Below are 16,414 nucleotides of genomic sequence, written 5' to 3'. Positions count from 1 at the left end.
ACCATCTCATTTCTTTTTATTAGCTTACAATACAGAACCCCAAGAATTATTGTTCTTATTAGACATTTATTGAAATGGCATTAATAAAACTAATATATTACCAAAAAGGTTACATTTTACTATGATATAAAACTGTAGTCATTGTGCACCATAGGTAACGTTCCCCTGAGTCAGTCCTCCTGTAGACTTTACCCTCTCCTTCTTCCTCCTTCTCTCTCTCCCTCCACATAAATATAGAGTTTTACTCAAATCTTCACTTTCCTTTAGTTTTATGTTGTCTCAGAAACTCAACATCCATTTTATCTATTAAATAAAGTGATTCAGCTCATTCTTTGTTTACATTTTACTTTGAGAAAGGCAATAGCCTACTTCACCTTTTGTTACTTAAGATCCATTGTCAACTCTTCATAAATTATCATCTTCACTACTAAGAGTTTGTTAATAAACTACTAAGAGTTTATTGCTCTCTCTTAACATGCAAAAGAGATGGCAGCAAGTTATTCTTTAAATGGCCTTTTTTTTCTTGCCAATAAATATAACTGTCATAAAGGGATTAAAATATAACTAATAAAAAAACTCTGTAGAAACAACTTTCCTGTTGATAATAACTGTTGTCTGAACTTTGGTTTGTGACTATTATTTTTAACTTTTTGTTTATTGCAGTAACATTGGTTTATAACATTGTATAAATTCCAGGTGTACATCATTATACTTCTATTTCTTCATAGATTACATCATGTTCACCACCAAAATACTAATTACAACCCATCACACACATGTGCCGAATTATCCCTTCTGCCCTCCTGCCTCGCCTCTTCCCCTCTGGTAACCACCAATCCAATCTCTGTCTCTATGTGTTTGTTTATTGTTGTTATTATCTACTACTTAATGAAGGAAATCATACGATATTTGACCTTCTCCCTCTGACTTATTTCACTTTGCATAATACCCTAAATGTCCATCCATGTTGTCACAAATGGCTGGATTTCATCGTTTCTTATGGCTGAGTAGTATTCCATTGTGTATATGTACCACATCTTCTTTATCCATTCATCCCTTGATGGGCACTAGGTTGCTTCCAAGTCCTGGCTATTGTGAATAACACTGCAATGAACACAGGGGTGCATGTATCTTTATGCATTGGTGTTTTCAAGTTCTTTGGATAAATACCCAGCAGTGGAATAGCTGGATCATATGGTAGTTCTATCCTTGATCTTTTGAGGAATCTCCATACTGTTTTCCATAGTGGCTGCACCAGTTTGCACTCCCACCAGCAGTGTATGAGAGTTCCCTTCTCTCCACATCCTCTCCAACACATGTTGTTTCCTGTCTTGTTATTTATAGCCATTCTGACGGGCGTGAGGTGCTATCTCATTGTAGTTTTGATTTGCATTTCCCTGAGAGTTAATGATATTGAACATCTTTTCATGTGTCTGTTGGCCATCTGTATATCTTCTTTGGAGAAATGTCTGTTCAGGTCTTTTGCCCATTTTTTGATTGGGTTGGTAGTTTTTTTGTTGTTGAGATGCATCAGTTCTTTGTATATTTTGGAGATTAAGCCCTTATCAGATGTATGGTTTGCAAATATCTTCTGCCAATTGTTAGGTTGTCTTTTCGTTTTGTTGATGGTTTTCTTTGCTGTGCAGAAGCTTTTTAGTTTGATGTAGTCCCATTTGTTTATTTTTTCTATTGTTTCTCTTGCCTGGTCAGACATGGTGCTTGAAAATATGTTGCTAAGACCGATGTCGAAGAGTGTACTGCCTATGTTTTCTTCTAGAAGTTTCATAGTTTCAGGTCTTACATTTAAGTCTTTAATCCACTTGGAGTTTACTTTTGTGTATGGTGTAAGGTAAGGGTCTACTTTCATTTTTTTGCATGTGGCTGTCCAGTTTTCCCAACACCATTTGTTGAAGAGACTTTCTTTTCTTCATTGTATGTTCTTGGCTCCTTTGTCAAAGATTAGCTGTCCATAGATGTGTGGGTTTCTTTCTGGGCTTTCGATTCTATTCCATTGATCTGTGTGTCTGTTTTTGTGCCAGTACCATGCTGTTTTGGTTACTATAGCTTTGTAGTATATTTTGAAATCACGGAGTGTGATACCTCCAGCTTTGTTCTTTTTTCTCAGGATTCCTTTACTTATTCGGGGTCTTTTGTTGTTCCATATAAATTTTAGGATTCTTTGTTCTATTTCTGTGAAAAATGTTGTTGGAACTTTGATAGGGATTGCATTGAATCTATAGATGGCTTTAGGAAGTATGGACATCTTAACTATGTTAATTCTTCCAATCGAGGAGCACAGAATATCTTTCCATTTCTTTGTGTCTTCTTCAATTTCTTTCAGCAATGTTTTATAGTTTTCCATGTACAGCTCTTTCACCTGTTTGGTTAAGTTTATTCCTAGGTATTTTATTCTTTTTGTTGCAATTGTAAATGGGATGGTATTCTTAATTTCTCTTTCTGCTACTTCGTTGTTAATGTATAGAAATGCAACTGATATTTGTATGTTGATTTTGTATCCTGCAACATTACCATATTCGTTTACTACTTCTAAAAGTTTTCTTGTGGATTCTTTAGGGTTTTCTATATATAAAATCATGTCATCTGCAAATAGTGAGAGTTTCACTTCTTCCTTTACAATTTGGATCCCATTTATTTCTTTCTCTTGCCTGATTGCTCTGGCTAGGACTTCCAGTACTATGGTAAATAGGAGTGGTGACAGTGGGCATCTTCTCTGGTTCCTGTTCTTAGAGGGATAGCTTTCAGTTTTTCACCATTGAGGAGGATATTAGCTGTGGGTTTCTCATATATGGTCTTTATTATGTTGAGGTACTTTCCTTCTATACCCATTTTTGTGTGTGTGTGTGTGATTTCTTTTTTTTTTTTTAATTTTTTGTTTATTGCAGTAACATTGGTTTATAACATTGTAAAAATTTCAGGTGTACATCATTGTACTTCTATTTCTGCATAGATTACATCATGTTCACCACCAAAATACTAATTACAACCCATCACCACACACATGTGCCGAATTATCCCTTTCACCCTCCTCCCTCCCCCCTTCCCCTCTGGTAACCACCAATCCAATCTCTGTCCCTATGTGTTTGTTTATTGTTGTTATTATCTACTACTTAATGAAGGAAATCATACGGTATTTTATTCAGAGTTTTTATCATAAATGGATGCTGTATCTTGTCAAATGCTTTCTCTGCATCTATTGAGATGATCATGTGATTTTTATTCTTCATTTTATTAATGTGGTGTATCATGTTGATTGATTTGCGAATGTTAAACCATCCCTCCATACCTGGAATAAATCCCACTTGATCATGGTGTATAATCTTTTTAATATATTGTTGTATGCAATTTGCTAGTATTTTGTTGAGGATTTTTGCATCGATGTTCATCAGTGATATTAGCCTGTAGTTTTCTTTTTTTGCGCTATCCTTGTCTGGTTTTGGTATCAGGGTAATGTCGGCTTCATAGAATGAGTTAGGGAGCTTCCCCCCCTCCTCAATTTTTTGGAAGAGTTTGAGAAAGATAGGTATTAAGTCTTCTTTGAATGTTTGGTAGAATTCACCAGGGAAGCTGTCTGGTCCTGGACTTTTATTTTTGGGGAGGTTTGTGATTACTGTTTCCATCTCCTTACTGGTGATTGGTCTATTCAAATTCTCTACTTCTTCTTGATCCAGTTTTGGAAGGTTGTATGATTCTAAGAATTTATCCATTTCTTCCAGATTGTCGAATTGTTTGGCATATAGCTTTTCATAGTATTCTCTTATAATCTTTTGTATTTCTGAGGTGTCTGTTGTAATTTCTCCTCTTTCATTTCTAATTTTACTTATTTGTGCCTTCTCTCTTTTTTTTTTTGGTGAGTCTAGCTAAAGATTTGTCAATTTTGTTGATCTTTTCAAAGAACCAGCTCTTGGTTTTATTAATTTTTTTCTTTTTTTTTTTTTTTTTTTTTGGTCTCTATTTCATTTATTATTTCTGCTCTGATTTTTATTATTTCCCTTCTTCTACTGATTTTGGGCTTGGTTTGTTCTTCTTTTTCCAGTTCCTTTAGGTGCATTATTAGATTGTTTATTTGAGATTTTTCTTGTTTGTTGAGATAGGCCTGTATTGCTATAAACTTCCCTCTTAGAACTGCTTTTGCTGTATCCCATAAATTCTGGCATGTCGTATTTTCATTTTCATTTGTCTCCAGGTAGTTTTTGATTTCATCTTTGATTTCTTTGTGGACCCATTCGTTGTTCAATAGCATTTTGTTTAATCTCCATGTATTTGTGGCTTTTCTGATTTTCTTCCTATAGTTGATTTCTAGTTTCATACTGTTGTGGTCAGAAAAGATGCTTGGTATTATTTCAATCTTCTTAAATTTATGGAGACTTGTTTTGTGGCCTAATATGTGATCAATCCTGGAGAATGTTCCATGTGCATTTGAAAGGAACGTGTATTCTTTGGTTTTTGGATGGAATGCTCTGTATATATCTACTCTACTAGGTCCACCTGTTCTAGTGCGTCATTTAAGGCCAATGTTTCCTTATTGATCTTCTGTTTAGATGATCTATCTGTTGGTGTAAGTGGAGTGTTCAAGTCCCCTACTATTATTGTGTTACTGTCTATTTCTGTTTTTATGTCTGTTAATAATTGCTTTATATATTTAGGTGCACCTACATTGGGTGTGTAGATATTTACAAGTGTTATATCCTCTTGTTGGATTGTTCCCTTGATCATTATGTAATGCCCTTCTTTGTCTCTTTTTACAGTTTTTGTTTTAAAGTCTATTTTGTCTGATATGAGTACTGCTACCCCAGCTTTCTTTTCATTGCCATTTGCATGGAGTATCTTTTTCCATATCTTCACTTTCAGTTTGTGAGTGTCTTTAGGTCTGAAGTGTGTCTCTTGTATGCAGCATATATATGGGTCTTGTTTTTTTATCCAGTCAGCCACCCTATGCCTTTTAATTGGAGCATTTAGTCCATTGACATTTAAAGTAGCTCTTGATAAGTATGTACTTACTGCCATTTTTTAACTTTTTTGTTCTCAGTGTTTTAGTAGTCCTTCTCCGTTCCTTTCTTCTTCTATACAGAATTGATGGTCTCTTTAGTTTAACCTCTGTCTGAAAGCTCTACTCTTTAACTCCCCTCCCCCCTCATTTTATGTTTTTGATATCATATCTAACCTCTTTTTGTGCATTTGTATCCATTACTCTCTTATCATGGAAATAGATAATTTTTCCTATTTGTGGTCTTCTCTTTTCCCCTTAAATCAGTCCCTTTAACATTTCTTGTAGCACTGGTTTCTTGGTGACAAACTCCTTTAATTTTTGCTTGTCTGGGAAATTTTTGATCTCTCCTTCCATTTTGAATGATAACCTTGCTGGGTAGAGTATTCTTGGCTGTAAGTTTTTTCCTTTTAGCACTTTAAATATATCATGCCATTCTCTTCTAGCCTGTAAGGTTTCTGCTGAGAAGTCAGCTGATAGCCTTATGGGGTTTCCTTTGTATGTAACTTGACTTTCTCTTGTGGCTTTTAGGATTCTCTCTTTATCTTTAATTCTGGACATTTTGATTATGATGTGTCTTGGTGTGGGCCTCTTTGGGTTTATTTTGTTTGGGGCTCTCTGTGCTTCCTGTACCTGGATGTCTGTTTCCTTCCTTAGGTTAGGGAAGTTTTCATCTATTATTTCTTGAAATAGATTCTCTGCCCCTTTGTCTCGCTCTTCTCCTTCTGGGACACCTATAACATGGATGTTAGTGCGCTTGATGTTGTCCCAGAGGTCCCTTAGACTGTCCTCACTCTTTTTAATTCTTTTCTCTTTTACCTGTTCAGCTTGGGTAATTCCTTCCAGTCTTTCGTCCAGCTGACAGATCCGTACTTCTGTATCCTCTACTCTGCTTTGGAGTCCCTCTGGTGAATTTTTCATTTCCAGTATTGTATTCTTCATTTCTGATTGGTTCTTTTTTATATCTTCCATTTCTTTGTTGACATTCTCACTGAGTTCATCTATTCTTCTCCCCACATCAGTGAGCATCCTTAACACTCTTAGTTTGAACTCTCTGTCAGGCAGGTTGCTCATTTCTGTTTCACTTAGTTCCTTCTCTGGGGTTTTGTCCTGTTCCTTTACTTGGAACGTATTCCTTTGCCTCCTCATTTTGCCTTTTTCCCTGTGCTTGTGACTACGTATTAGGTAGGTCAGCTACATCTCCTGCTCTTGGATAGGTGACCTTATGTAAGTGATGGCTTAGGAGGCCTGCCATGTGCTTCCCTCGGTTCTCAATGTTCCAGGGGTGAGCCCTATGTGGGCTACATGTGTCCTTCTGTTGTGGCCTGTTTGCTCTCCCTATAGGTACCCAGGTTGGCCGAGTTATGCTCCTGGCCAGCTGTTGTAATGCTCAGTTGCTTGTAGTTGTTGTGGGCACTTCAGTCTCTTTATCAGGTTTGGGGAGCCCCAGCACAGTTGGCTGCAAGTTCTAATACCACATTTGTGTGGCAGTATTTCTTTTAAGTGAGTAGGCCCCCAGCTTGGCAGGTTGTTAGGCTCAGGGCCTTTCAATTGCTATAAGCTTCCAGCTTTAGGTCTCTTGTCAGCTCTCTGAGGATTGCAGCTGGATGGGGCTGGCCTCAGGCATGGGAGCACCCAATTGTTTCAGGCTTTGGAAGGTGGGGCAAATCCCCTATGTGGGTCTTTGAGAAGCACAAGTCTGCAGGTGACAAGCCCTGCCACCCGCAGGTCCACACACACAGTCAACACAGTCCTGCCCCGTGTCTGCTCCCCGACCTCCCAAAGTGGACCCAGTCTCTCCATGGCGGGAGCCCCACACACTCCACCACCGCCCCACACTCTCCACCCACTCCAGTGTACACCCTGCCCCATTGAAGTGGGCTCAGTCACCAGGCTGCAGAGAATCCAGTCACCAATCTATGCAGGCTCACAAGTTGCCTGAGGGCTTGTTGTTGGGTGGGGCCAGTCTCTAGGGTGGGCTGCCTGCCCTGGCTGAGCTGGATTAAATTGGTGCTCTAGTGGGTGGGGCAGACCTGGGCTAGCAGGCCCCAGGGAGAACTCCAATGGCGTCTGTGTCAGCACACCCACACCAGGCCACAACAATGGCCGCCGCCAATGTCCCAGTCCCTGGAGAGGTCTCACCTCTCACCGAGAAGCACACAGGGCCTATCAGGTGAGTCTCTTTTCACCAAAGCACTGTGCACCTTTCTTTCTGGTGATTTTAGGTTGCTTTCTGAAACGGGTGAGTTTGCACGTGGGCCCTTTAAGAACCGGTTTTAATTTCTTTGTGAACCGGGTTTTCTGGGGGTACTCCCCAATGTTTTAGTAGCAGGCAAAGTCAGATATCCTGCCACTCATCTCGATTGTACTGGGTCCACAAAATACCCCCACGGGGGCGCTCCCTGGCTCAGAGGCCCGCTCCTTCAGGGAGGCTACGTACCTGTGGGCTGCTCCCGGGTGGCCGTGAGGCGCTGCGGCTTGTGAAGGCAGCATTTTTCCTCTCCGGAAGGGAGTTTCTGCCTCTTCTACCTCAGTTAGGATCGTCCGTTGTTGCAGGAGTTCCTCTTATCCAGTTTTCAGTTCTGTCTCAGGGGTAATTTTTCCACGAGTAGTTGTAAATTGGCTGTGTGCGCCGGAGGAGGTGAGTTCAGAGTCTCACCTGGCGGCCTACGCCGCCATCTTGACTTCCTCTTCCTCCATTGTGATTTCTTCTTAGACCTATGGGTTTATTAAAAGTACATATATTGCTTAATTTACAAACATTTGGGGATTTTCTAGTTACCTCTCTGATATTGATTCCTAATTTAATTCTACTGTGGTCAGAAAGCATACTCTGTATGATTTCAACCCTTTGAAGTTTGCAAAATTTTTTTATGGCCTAGCATATGGTCTGTTTACTGAATATTCCATGTGCACCTGAAAAGAACATGCATTCTACATTGTTGGCTATATTGTTCTATAAATGTCAATTCAGTCAAGTTTTTTAATCATGTTGTACAAACCACCTATATCTTTACTAATTTTTATTTGCATGTTTAATCTGATATGAGAATGATATGTTAATATCTCCTATGATTATGTATTTGTCCATTTCTTCTTTTAGTTCTGGAAGTTTTTGCCTTAAATATTTTGGGGCTATGTGTAGATTTTTATTTTGCTGCTGGATGGACCATTTTATCTTTATGAAATGTCACTTGCTATACCTAATAATATTTCTTGCATTAAATTCTACTTTATCTGATATTAGGTATAGCTATACCAACTTTCTTTTGACTAGGGTTTTGATGGTGTATTTTTTTCCATCCTTTTATTGTCATCTTTTCTGTGTCTTTATTTTTTTTTTGTAGTTGAAGTATTTAGTTCATTTACATTTAATGTTATTACTGAGCTATTTGAATTTGAATCTACTATCTTAATATTTGTTTTCTTTTGTCCCATCTATTCTTTGTTTCTTTTTAAATCCCTTCTTGCCTTTTTTGAAATTTTGATCAACAACAATTTTTTATCATTATTCCATTTATTCTCTTTATTACCTTCTTAATTAGGTCTGTTATAATTCTTTTAGTGGCTACCCAAGGATTATAGCATGCTTTCACCTATTACAGTCTAGTTTAAGTTGGTACTTTTATCCCTTCCTAGATAATGCAAGTAGCTTGCAACAATTTAATGTCATTTACAACTCCTCCAGCCTTTTGTATTATCGGTATACATTTTGATTCTACATATATTGTTAAAATCATTGTTGTTGTTATTGTTTTAAATAGTCAATATTTATTTAGATTTACCCAATGTTTGCCCTTTCTGGTGATCTTTACTTCTTCCTACATTACATGCTTCCATCTGTGATCATGTTCTTTCTGCCTGTGGAACTCCTATTAGTAATTCTTTTAGTTCAGAGATGCTGGCTATGCATTTTCTCGGTTTTGGTTCAGGTGGTTCCCTTATTCCTAGGTTATTGCCTTTCAAGACTCAGTCACCTTGGCAGCCCGTAGCCTAGTGAGACTGCCTCAAGTCTCAGTACATTATATTTTATTCCACATCTATTCTCTGCTCCAAAAATTGCCAAATGCCTCAAGTGGAAAAGAGCAGAGGCCAGTGTGAGAATCACCTTAATGTACTTCCCTTCTCTCTGGGGTCTTGGATCCCTCTGTCTGACTGCAATGCCTTTAAAGAGTTGGTGATTAGATATAGATATATAGATATAGACTATCACAAATAGTATATATACATACACAAATATATATATATTTGTAGTTGTTCTCAGCAGCATGTTAGTGTGAATGGCATGAAACAGGCTACTCCATCTTGGCAAGAGTTAAGGTGGGAAAAGGATTTTATAACATTGAATTTTCCACCACAAAGACATTCGTTAATGTAGGCTATATGGATTCCCAAGACTCTCTAGCATACACAAAAGACAGAAACCACTATTTCTTATCATATATTTAGTGGTGTGAGATGGGAGCCAAGCTTAGCCACAAACTGCCAGATGATACTGAGATACCAAAGATTTCTCAAAAACAATATAATCCACAAGGGAAAACAAACACAGTCAATTGATAGAGAGGTTATCTTTATCTTATTGCAGGGACTGTAAGAGTTCTACAAAATAGCCATTATATTTGTGCCTCACAACTTGTATTCCTTGAAGGCCTGTTTTGAGAATCTTTATCTAAGAATAAGTTTAACCCCATTTCTTATGCCTGTATACACAAAGTTTCAGAGCTTTGTCTCATACTTCTCTTCAAGATTGAAGGGAGATCATTTTATGGCAATACTCTGAACATATGCAATAACATATCCCAGGATCTTGGCTAAGTAAACGCAGAGACTCACCCATCCAAGTTGATTAAATCACCTGGTTAACTCTGTGGACTACCAAATCTAATAGATTATGGGAGAGGAAGAAAGTTGAGAACAATCAAGATTTTACAGCTGAGAAGACAAGATATATTCCCCAGTTATTATCATGAATTATTTTCCCCAAGAGTGTCTTTTGTGAACACTGTTATTACAGGATCTAGTTGTCACATTACATAGACCATGCTATCCAAAACAGAGCTGACTGTGGCTGGAAAATTATTCCAAAATTGAAAAGACTCAAGAAAACTGTAGCACATGCCAGACTATTTAGAATTATCCACCGTGGGACATGACCATGAAGCCTTGGACAATAATTCATGTTCATTCTGAAAAACTATTCCAGACAAAAACAAAAAAGGAATGATGGTGGAGGGCTCCATCTTAAAGTGTCCCAAAGCATACCTTGTTCCATCTCAACAATCAGAACTCTGGGTTATTATTTGCAATTCATGAATGCTAATCAGTACCATTTCCCACCATGGACCTACATGTATTGAAGTTGTGTTTAAGAAATGTGTGGATGGAAATTATTACCATCAAGCAAATGGTCTTGTTGGAAATATTGTCCTGGTGGAGCCTGTCCAAGGAGACTGACCATTAACAAGTTCCAGGTTTCTCCTCTCTCAGAGTGTGATTCCATACCATGTGCACCAGCAGGATTGGTTTCTGCTGAAGTACTCATGGAGCAGCATTGTCTGCATTTGTCTTAGCCCTTTCCGGCCATACTTTTGTACAGGTTAATCGAGAGTCAATATTATGCAGCTACATGGGTTGCAGCTGTGCATTGTTGGTGTTTTTACCCCTTTGAGTTCTTGTTAGTTTTTCTTCCTATAATAGGATGCTGCAGTGAGTGATCTGGGCAGAGGGCAAGGTGATGGTTGGAGGAAGAAAGGAAAACATGGAGAAAGTCATTCCAGAGTAGTTTTTTGCCCCATTAAAAGACTGTGACTGAAGTCTCTTTGAGTCTCTAAGTCCTCACACTGACTAAGTCAGGAAATGTGGGGTTTATGAAAGTTTTATAGGTCACCCATTAATGGACATTTCAAACATAACATACAAAGTGGACTCCTTATTTTGCTTTCCCTAGTAAGTTGACCACCCTCAATCCAAAGACTCAACCCAGAAATATAGGAATCATCCTTGATTACTCTCTTTCCCACTCCCTATATCCATTCCATTAGCAAGTCTTATTATCTTTGTCTCCAAATATCTCAAATCCCACCTCTCCTCACCAGCTCTGCTACTACCACTGTAATCATGACATCATCATCTCTGAGCTGGACTTAGTCCTCTAATAGTCTCCTCCAGAAGCCTGGTCCCACTGCTTCCATCATTCTTTCTATCCTCTCTCTCCACTCCATCTTACACACAGTTGCCAAAATGATTAAAAAAAAAAAAAACTATATCATTAATTAGAACCTTTGTAGCTTCTCAATGTACTTTGAGTAAAATCCAAACTTCTAGACCCTGATGCATTCAGTCCTTATCCGCTTCCGCAATCTTTTGTAAGACTCCTCTTGCCATATACTCCAGCCATGCTGGCCTCTTGAATACCTCAGTTAATCCAAGTGCTTTCCCAGTTCAGGGCTTTTTACGCTTGCTGTTTCCTCTGCCTAGAATGCTTTGTCTCTGGCTCTCAAGCAGTTGAATCTTCCACAATCCTATGTATCAGTTTACATAGTTCAAACTCACAGAGCCCTTCCCTGGCCTCCCATTAGTAAACTGTCCTTGGCTTCACTGGGTGTCACAACATCACATTTACTTTCTCCCTGGAACTTACCATTGTCTATCATTATTGTTATATCAGCAGGTTTATTTTTTTTTGGTCTGTGTCCCCCACTAGAACATAAGCCCCACGTATCAGTTAACCGGCTGTGTAAGTTTCCATTCTGTGGTTTATATGTTCTTTGAGTAGTAATCATGTACTTAGTAAATCCACTAAGGAGGTGGCCAAGGAGACTTGGACAGTAATTCATATCCATTTTGAAGAATTATTCCAAGGCAAAAATGTCCTAGCTCCAGACTAAAATGGCTCAAAATATCTCTAGCTTCATCTCAAACCTCAGCTTCAATAAGCAGAGCTTCCAGCCAGATATTTGCAGCATATGAATTGCCAGAGACTCCTGACAAGTGGTAGCACAGTGTGTCTGCATTTACCTGGGTTGCATCTGAGCAGTGACCAAGCCTGTCTATTCATCACAATGTCCCTAATACAACACTTCCACATAGTAAGCAATCGGTAAATATTTGATGCAGACATGAATGAATGAATGAACGAACTTCTCAGGAATGCTAGAGCCAGAGAAACTTGAAGTTTAAAAGTTAGGAAACTTTGGCACTTGAAGAGCATTAGGAAACTAACATAAACCTTCTTTGATATTATAATGGAAATGTGTGATTCAATTTACATTAAGATTTCAGGAATACATATGCTTCATGTAGTCAAATACATCCCCAGGTAGCATTTACCATGTCTCTGACCCTTTGCTTTACCAATGCGACTCTGACAGTGCCAACCTTGAACAGAACTAAACGAGGCACAGCCCTCCCTCCTTCAGTGCATGTTCATGTTCATATAAGCTCTTCTTTTATGTGGCCTAAAGGCACAGTTCACTTCATCATTATCTCACATCCTGGCTCCTCCTCAGGAAGTGGTGTTCATCTGGATACAATGAGTCCCAGTGCTCAGGCAAAACAAATCCCACGTCATTCTGGCAGGCTTGCCAGAAGGCTCAGGGCTTTGCTGGTTGGGGTTGCAAATAAGACTAGAGGACTCCAAATTGCAGAGGAAAGTCTGATCAAACAAGACCCACTGGTGGAAAATATAGGCATGTTCCCTCTGGGTGTCCACTGGAATATATCAATGTGCTCTCTTCCCACTCACATGGCAATAATTCCTAATCATAGTTAATCATTTCAATTACAAGCTGTCAAAATGGAGATAGAGTAGAGGACACTGCCTGGTAGAAGCAGAGACCAGGCATATGGAAAGGGAGAGTCTGAATCCAGTGCTACAACCACTGTGCCGCTCACCTTGGGCAGGTCACTCCCCTCCCTGACCTCCCTTTCTCCATCTGGGATATGAAGCCTCTAGACCAGCTCATCTCTGAGATCCCCCTCAGCTCTGACCCTCTTTGATTCGAGAAGCGTTGTCTTCTAAGACTGTAGTCCTAAGCAACAATCTCCTCAAAGAGTTGTGTATATATACTTTTTTTTTTTAATATACTAAGTATATTATATACTTAGTATTCTTACAAAGTCTCATAAGGTAGGAATCCAGTGAAATTCATTTTTATGCTACTTTTGCATTCCTGCTTATTTTGAATGGAAAAATCCTTGTATACACTTCCTCTAAACATGGATGAAAACTATGAAAAATGCACCTTAGAGGCCAACAAGCCCCCTTGGTTAAAGACAAGGTTGGGTAAAATGAATTTGGGCTGCTTGAGCTTTTTGGTTTGTTTTTGGAGCTAATCTTGAATTTAATGTCTCTTGTGACCTATCGGAAAGGTAAAGTGAAATTGGAACTTACAAAATAGTGATGCTAAGATAGATATACTTTATTTTGTGCTACACTTAAATTGTAAACAGAACTTTTTTCACCACAATCATTAACAAGCTTTTTGTTACTGGGAAGGATAAAAGGCTGGCAGTTCTTGTGACAAATGTTATAATTAAATGACCAGAATTTTTCTTTATGCACAAGACTCACTGGGTAAGCGACAGCCATTTATTGTGAGTGTGTATCACATCCACAGAAGAATATGATGAGGTGCTAAGCACAGCAGCTCAAGGTTTTTAAAGTCTTAAAAAAATTGACTTTAACAAGTATCAGCTGGCAAATTTCAGGCTTTCCCTTTCTCACAGGAGTTTTGGAACAGGACTAGGGTCAACAGTGTTCTGAGGATCACAAGGAAAAGAATCTACCAATCACTTGCAAAATTATCATCTGTGCAAGTTTGATTTTCCAACATGGATCTGGCTGCCAGGTGTGCTGGCTCTGGCCAGATCTTCATTAGTCATGTCAAGAGGACAGTCTAGGCATTTATCCAGATAATTCCAAGTCAGCACAATCCCCCTCAGAAAATGAAAAGAAGCTTGCCTGATGAAGCGAAGAGCTTCACCAACAGAGAGGATTAATGTATCTTCTATGACTTATACCACAATCAGATATTTTCAGGACAAAGCGTTTGGCAAGCTGGATACCATTCAGCCAGTTACCTTCAATTTTCTACTTCACTTTGCTTCTGTAAATATGGCCACAGTTTTGAAAATAAGGTCATGTGGCTAGAGTTGTGACTTTGGGGATCAGAATGCCTCTTAAGGATGTGGTACCGTTTTCTTTTGTAGAACAATGATTCTGCAGAGGTCCTTTCCCCAGCACTAATCTGTAGTGGTGATGAAGGGCCATCCAAACCATCCAGCCCATCCCGTTGAACCAGCATCAGGCCCTTGTGAGATCAAATCATTTTAGAGCTGGAATCAGCTCTATAATAAGGAAGAAGAGAAGGGAAGCAAGGCCCTACAGGAGTTAAATCACTCTCTAGGGCTACACAGGTAGCTGGGCGTGAAGCCAAGATGAGAACTCAGGTTGCTCTTTTGTTGTATCATTCTGCCCCTCTGATGGCGGGCAAGGGGTAGCAATATAAGTCAGCTCCTTGGAAGAAGGATCTTTGTAGTGTGGGGTAAGCAAACTATTTTTGTCATGGGCCACATAGTAAATATTTTTGGCTTTGCAGGCCATATGGTCTCTGCCACAACTACCCAGCTCTGTCATTGTCCCATAACAGCAGCCACAGATAGTATGTAACGGACTAGGCATGGCTGTGTTCCAACAAAACTTTATTAATGAACACTGAAATGTGAATTTCACGTAGTTTCACGTGTCACAAAATATTATTCCATTTTGGATTTTTTTCAATTATTTAAAAATGTAAAACCCATTCCTAGCTCACGGTGGGCTGGATTTGACCCAAAGCAGTAGTTTGCCTGACCCTATTGTAGAATAACATATCTCAGGCCACGAGGGAATTGATCCTTTGTCCTGGGTAATGCCCATCCTCTCTGGCTCCATTGCACACTCCAGAACCTCAAATCTCACTTTTCCTCAGCAGAGGAGCTGTCACATTAGACTATGAAATTAGGTCACTTTTACATTTTTATCTCTGAAGTGCCTTATGTAATAAAAGTCCTCCTAGGCATGACTAAAATCACAGGGCTCACTTAGAAGAGGACTGAGGGGAAGAATTCCTTCTGACAAACACAGACCCGGCTACAAGTGCCAGTTATATTGTTGGTGAGTGTTGGTGTCTTGGATTGTACTTAATAACACGGGGCAAAAGAGAGTATAAATGTTGCTTATTAACATGGCTTCAGTGTAAAATACAGAAAATGCCCAAAACTCCTTGCTAAGATCACTGACTACACATTCGCAATGAAAGGAAATATTTGGGTTTGTATATAAATAATTGCCTCAAGGATTTTGCCACATTCCTGGGGTCAGTGGAGCTCCGGTGGCCCATTCCTTGGACAGGCCTGGTTTGTTTGCTCACTTAACATAACAGCCAAGCATTCCCTTGAAATTCAAGGGCTTTCTCTCCTGCTGACACTGTTTGCATCAGTAGGGTGGACGGCCCTCTGGTAACACTCTAGTTTTTTCTGGTTGAGAATAAGCAGATGCACTCTGTGGGGTTTTATTGTTTTTTTTCTTTAATTATTTTATTGAGGATATATTGGTTTATAACATTGTGTAATCTCAGGTGTACATTATTATATATCAGTTTCTGTGTAGACTGCATTATGTTCACCACCAATAGTCCAGTTTTTATCTGTCACCATATACATGTGCCCTTTTACGCCTTTTGCCCTCCCCGCCACCTCCTTCCTCTTTGGTAACCATTAATCTGTTCTCCTTTTCATGTGTTTGTTTATCTTCCACATATGAGTGAAATCATATAGTGTTTGTCTTTGTCTGGCTTATTTTGCTTAGCATAATACCCTCAAGGGGCATCCATGTTGTTGCAAATGGGATAATTTTGTCTTTGTTTATGGCTGAGTAGTATTCCATTGTATATATATGTGTATATATGTGTATATATATACACCATATATATATACACCATATCTTCTTTATCCATTCATCCTTTGATGGGCACTTGGGTTGCTTCTACATCTTGGCCATTGTGAATAATGTGCAATGAACATAGGGGTGCATACATCTTTCTGAATTGTTGATTTTGTGTTCTTTGGATAAATACCCAGTAGTGGAATAGCTGCGATCATATAGTATTTCTATTTTTAATTTTTTGAGAAATCTCCATACTGTTTTCCATAGTGGTTGTATCAGTTTGTATTCCCACCAAAAAAAATTGACAAACCCTTAGCCAGACTCACTAAAAAAAAGAGAGACGACTCAAATAAATAAAATCAGAAATTAAAGAGGAGAAATTACAATGGACACCACAGAAATACAAAGAATTATGAAAGAATACTATGAAAAGCTATATGCCAACAAATTGGATAACCTAGAAGAAGTGGATAAATTCT

General features: G+C 38.9%; 1 protein-coding gene across 2 annotated transcripts in view; it reads left to right on the top strand.

Moving 5' to 3' along the window:
• Positions 1–16,414, top strand: part of PRLR (prolactin receptor) — a 156,157-nt gene that overhangs the window by 60,842 nt on the left and 78,901 nt on the right. Inside the window, exon 1 of one of the 2 annotated variants that reach the window (XM_087443177.1) lies at positions 7,060–7,178. The exons of the other annotated variant lie outside the window; for it this stretch is intronic. The gene's annotated coding sequence lies outside the window, so the exon portion shown is untranslated. Of the gene's footprint in view, positions 1–7,059; positions 7,179–16,414 lie in introns of those variants that run through there. 2 annotated transcript variants of the gene reach the window in all.

Source organism: Ceratotherium simum, chromosome 18 (assembly GCF_057802395.1).
Source record: "Ceratotherium simum simum isolate JZ-2026a chromosome 18, ASM5780239v1, whole genome shotgun sequence".
Lineage (NCBI taxonomy): Eukaryota > Metazoa > Chordata > Mammalia > Perissodactyla > Rhinocerotidae > Ceratotherium > Ceratotherium simum.
The sequence above is the reverse complement of the archived record's forward strand: the minus strand, read 5'-3'. Positions and strand labels throughout refer to the sequence as shown.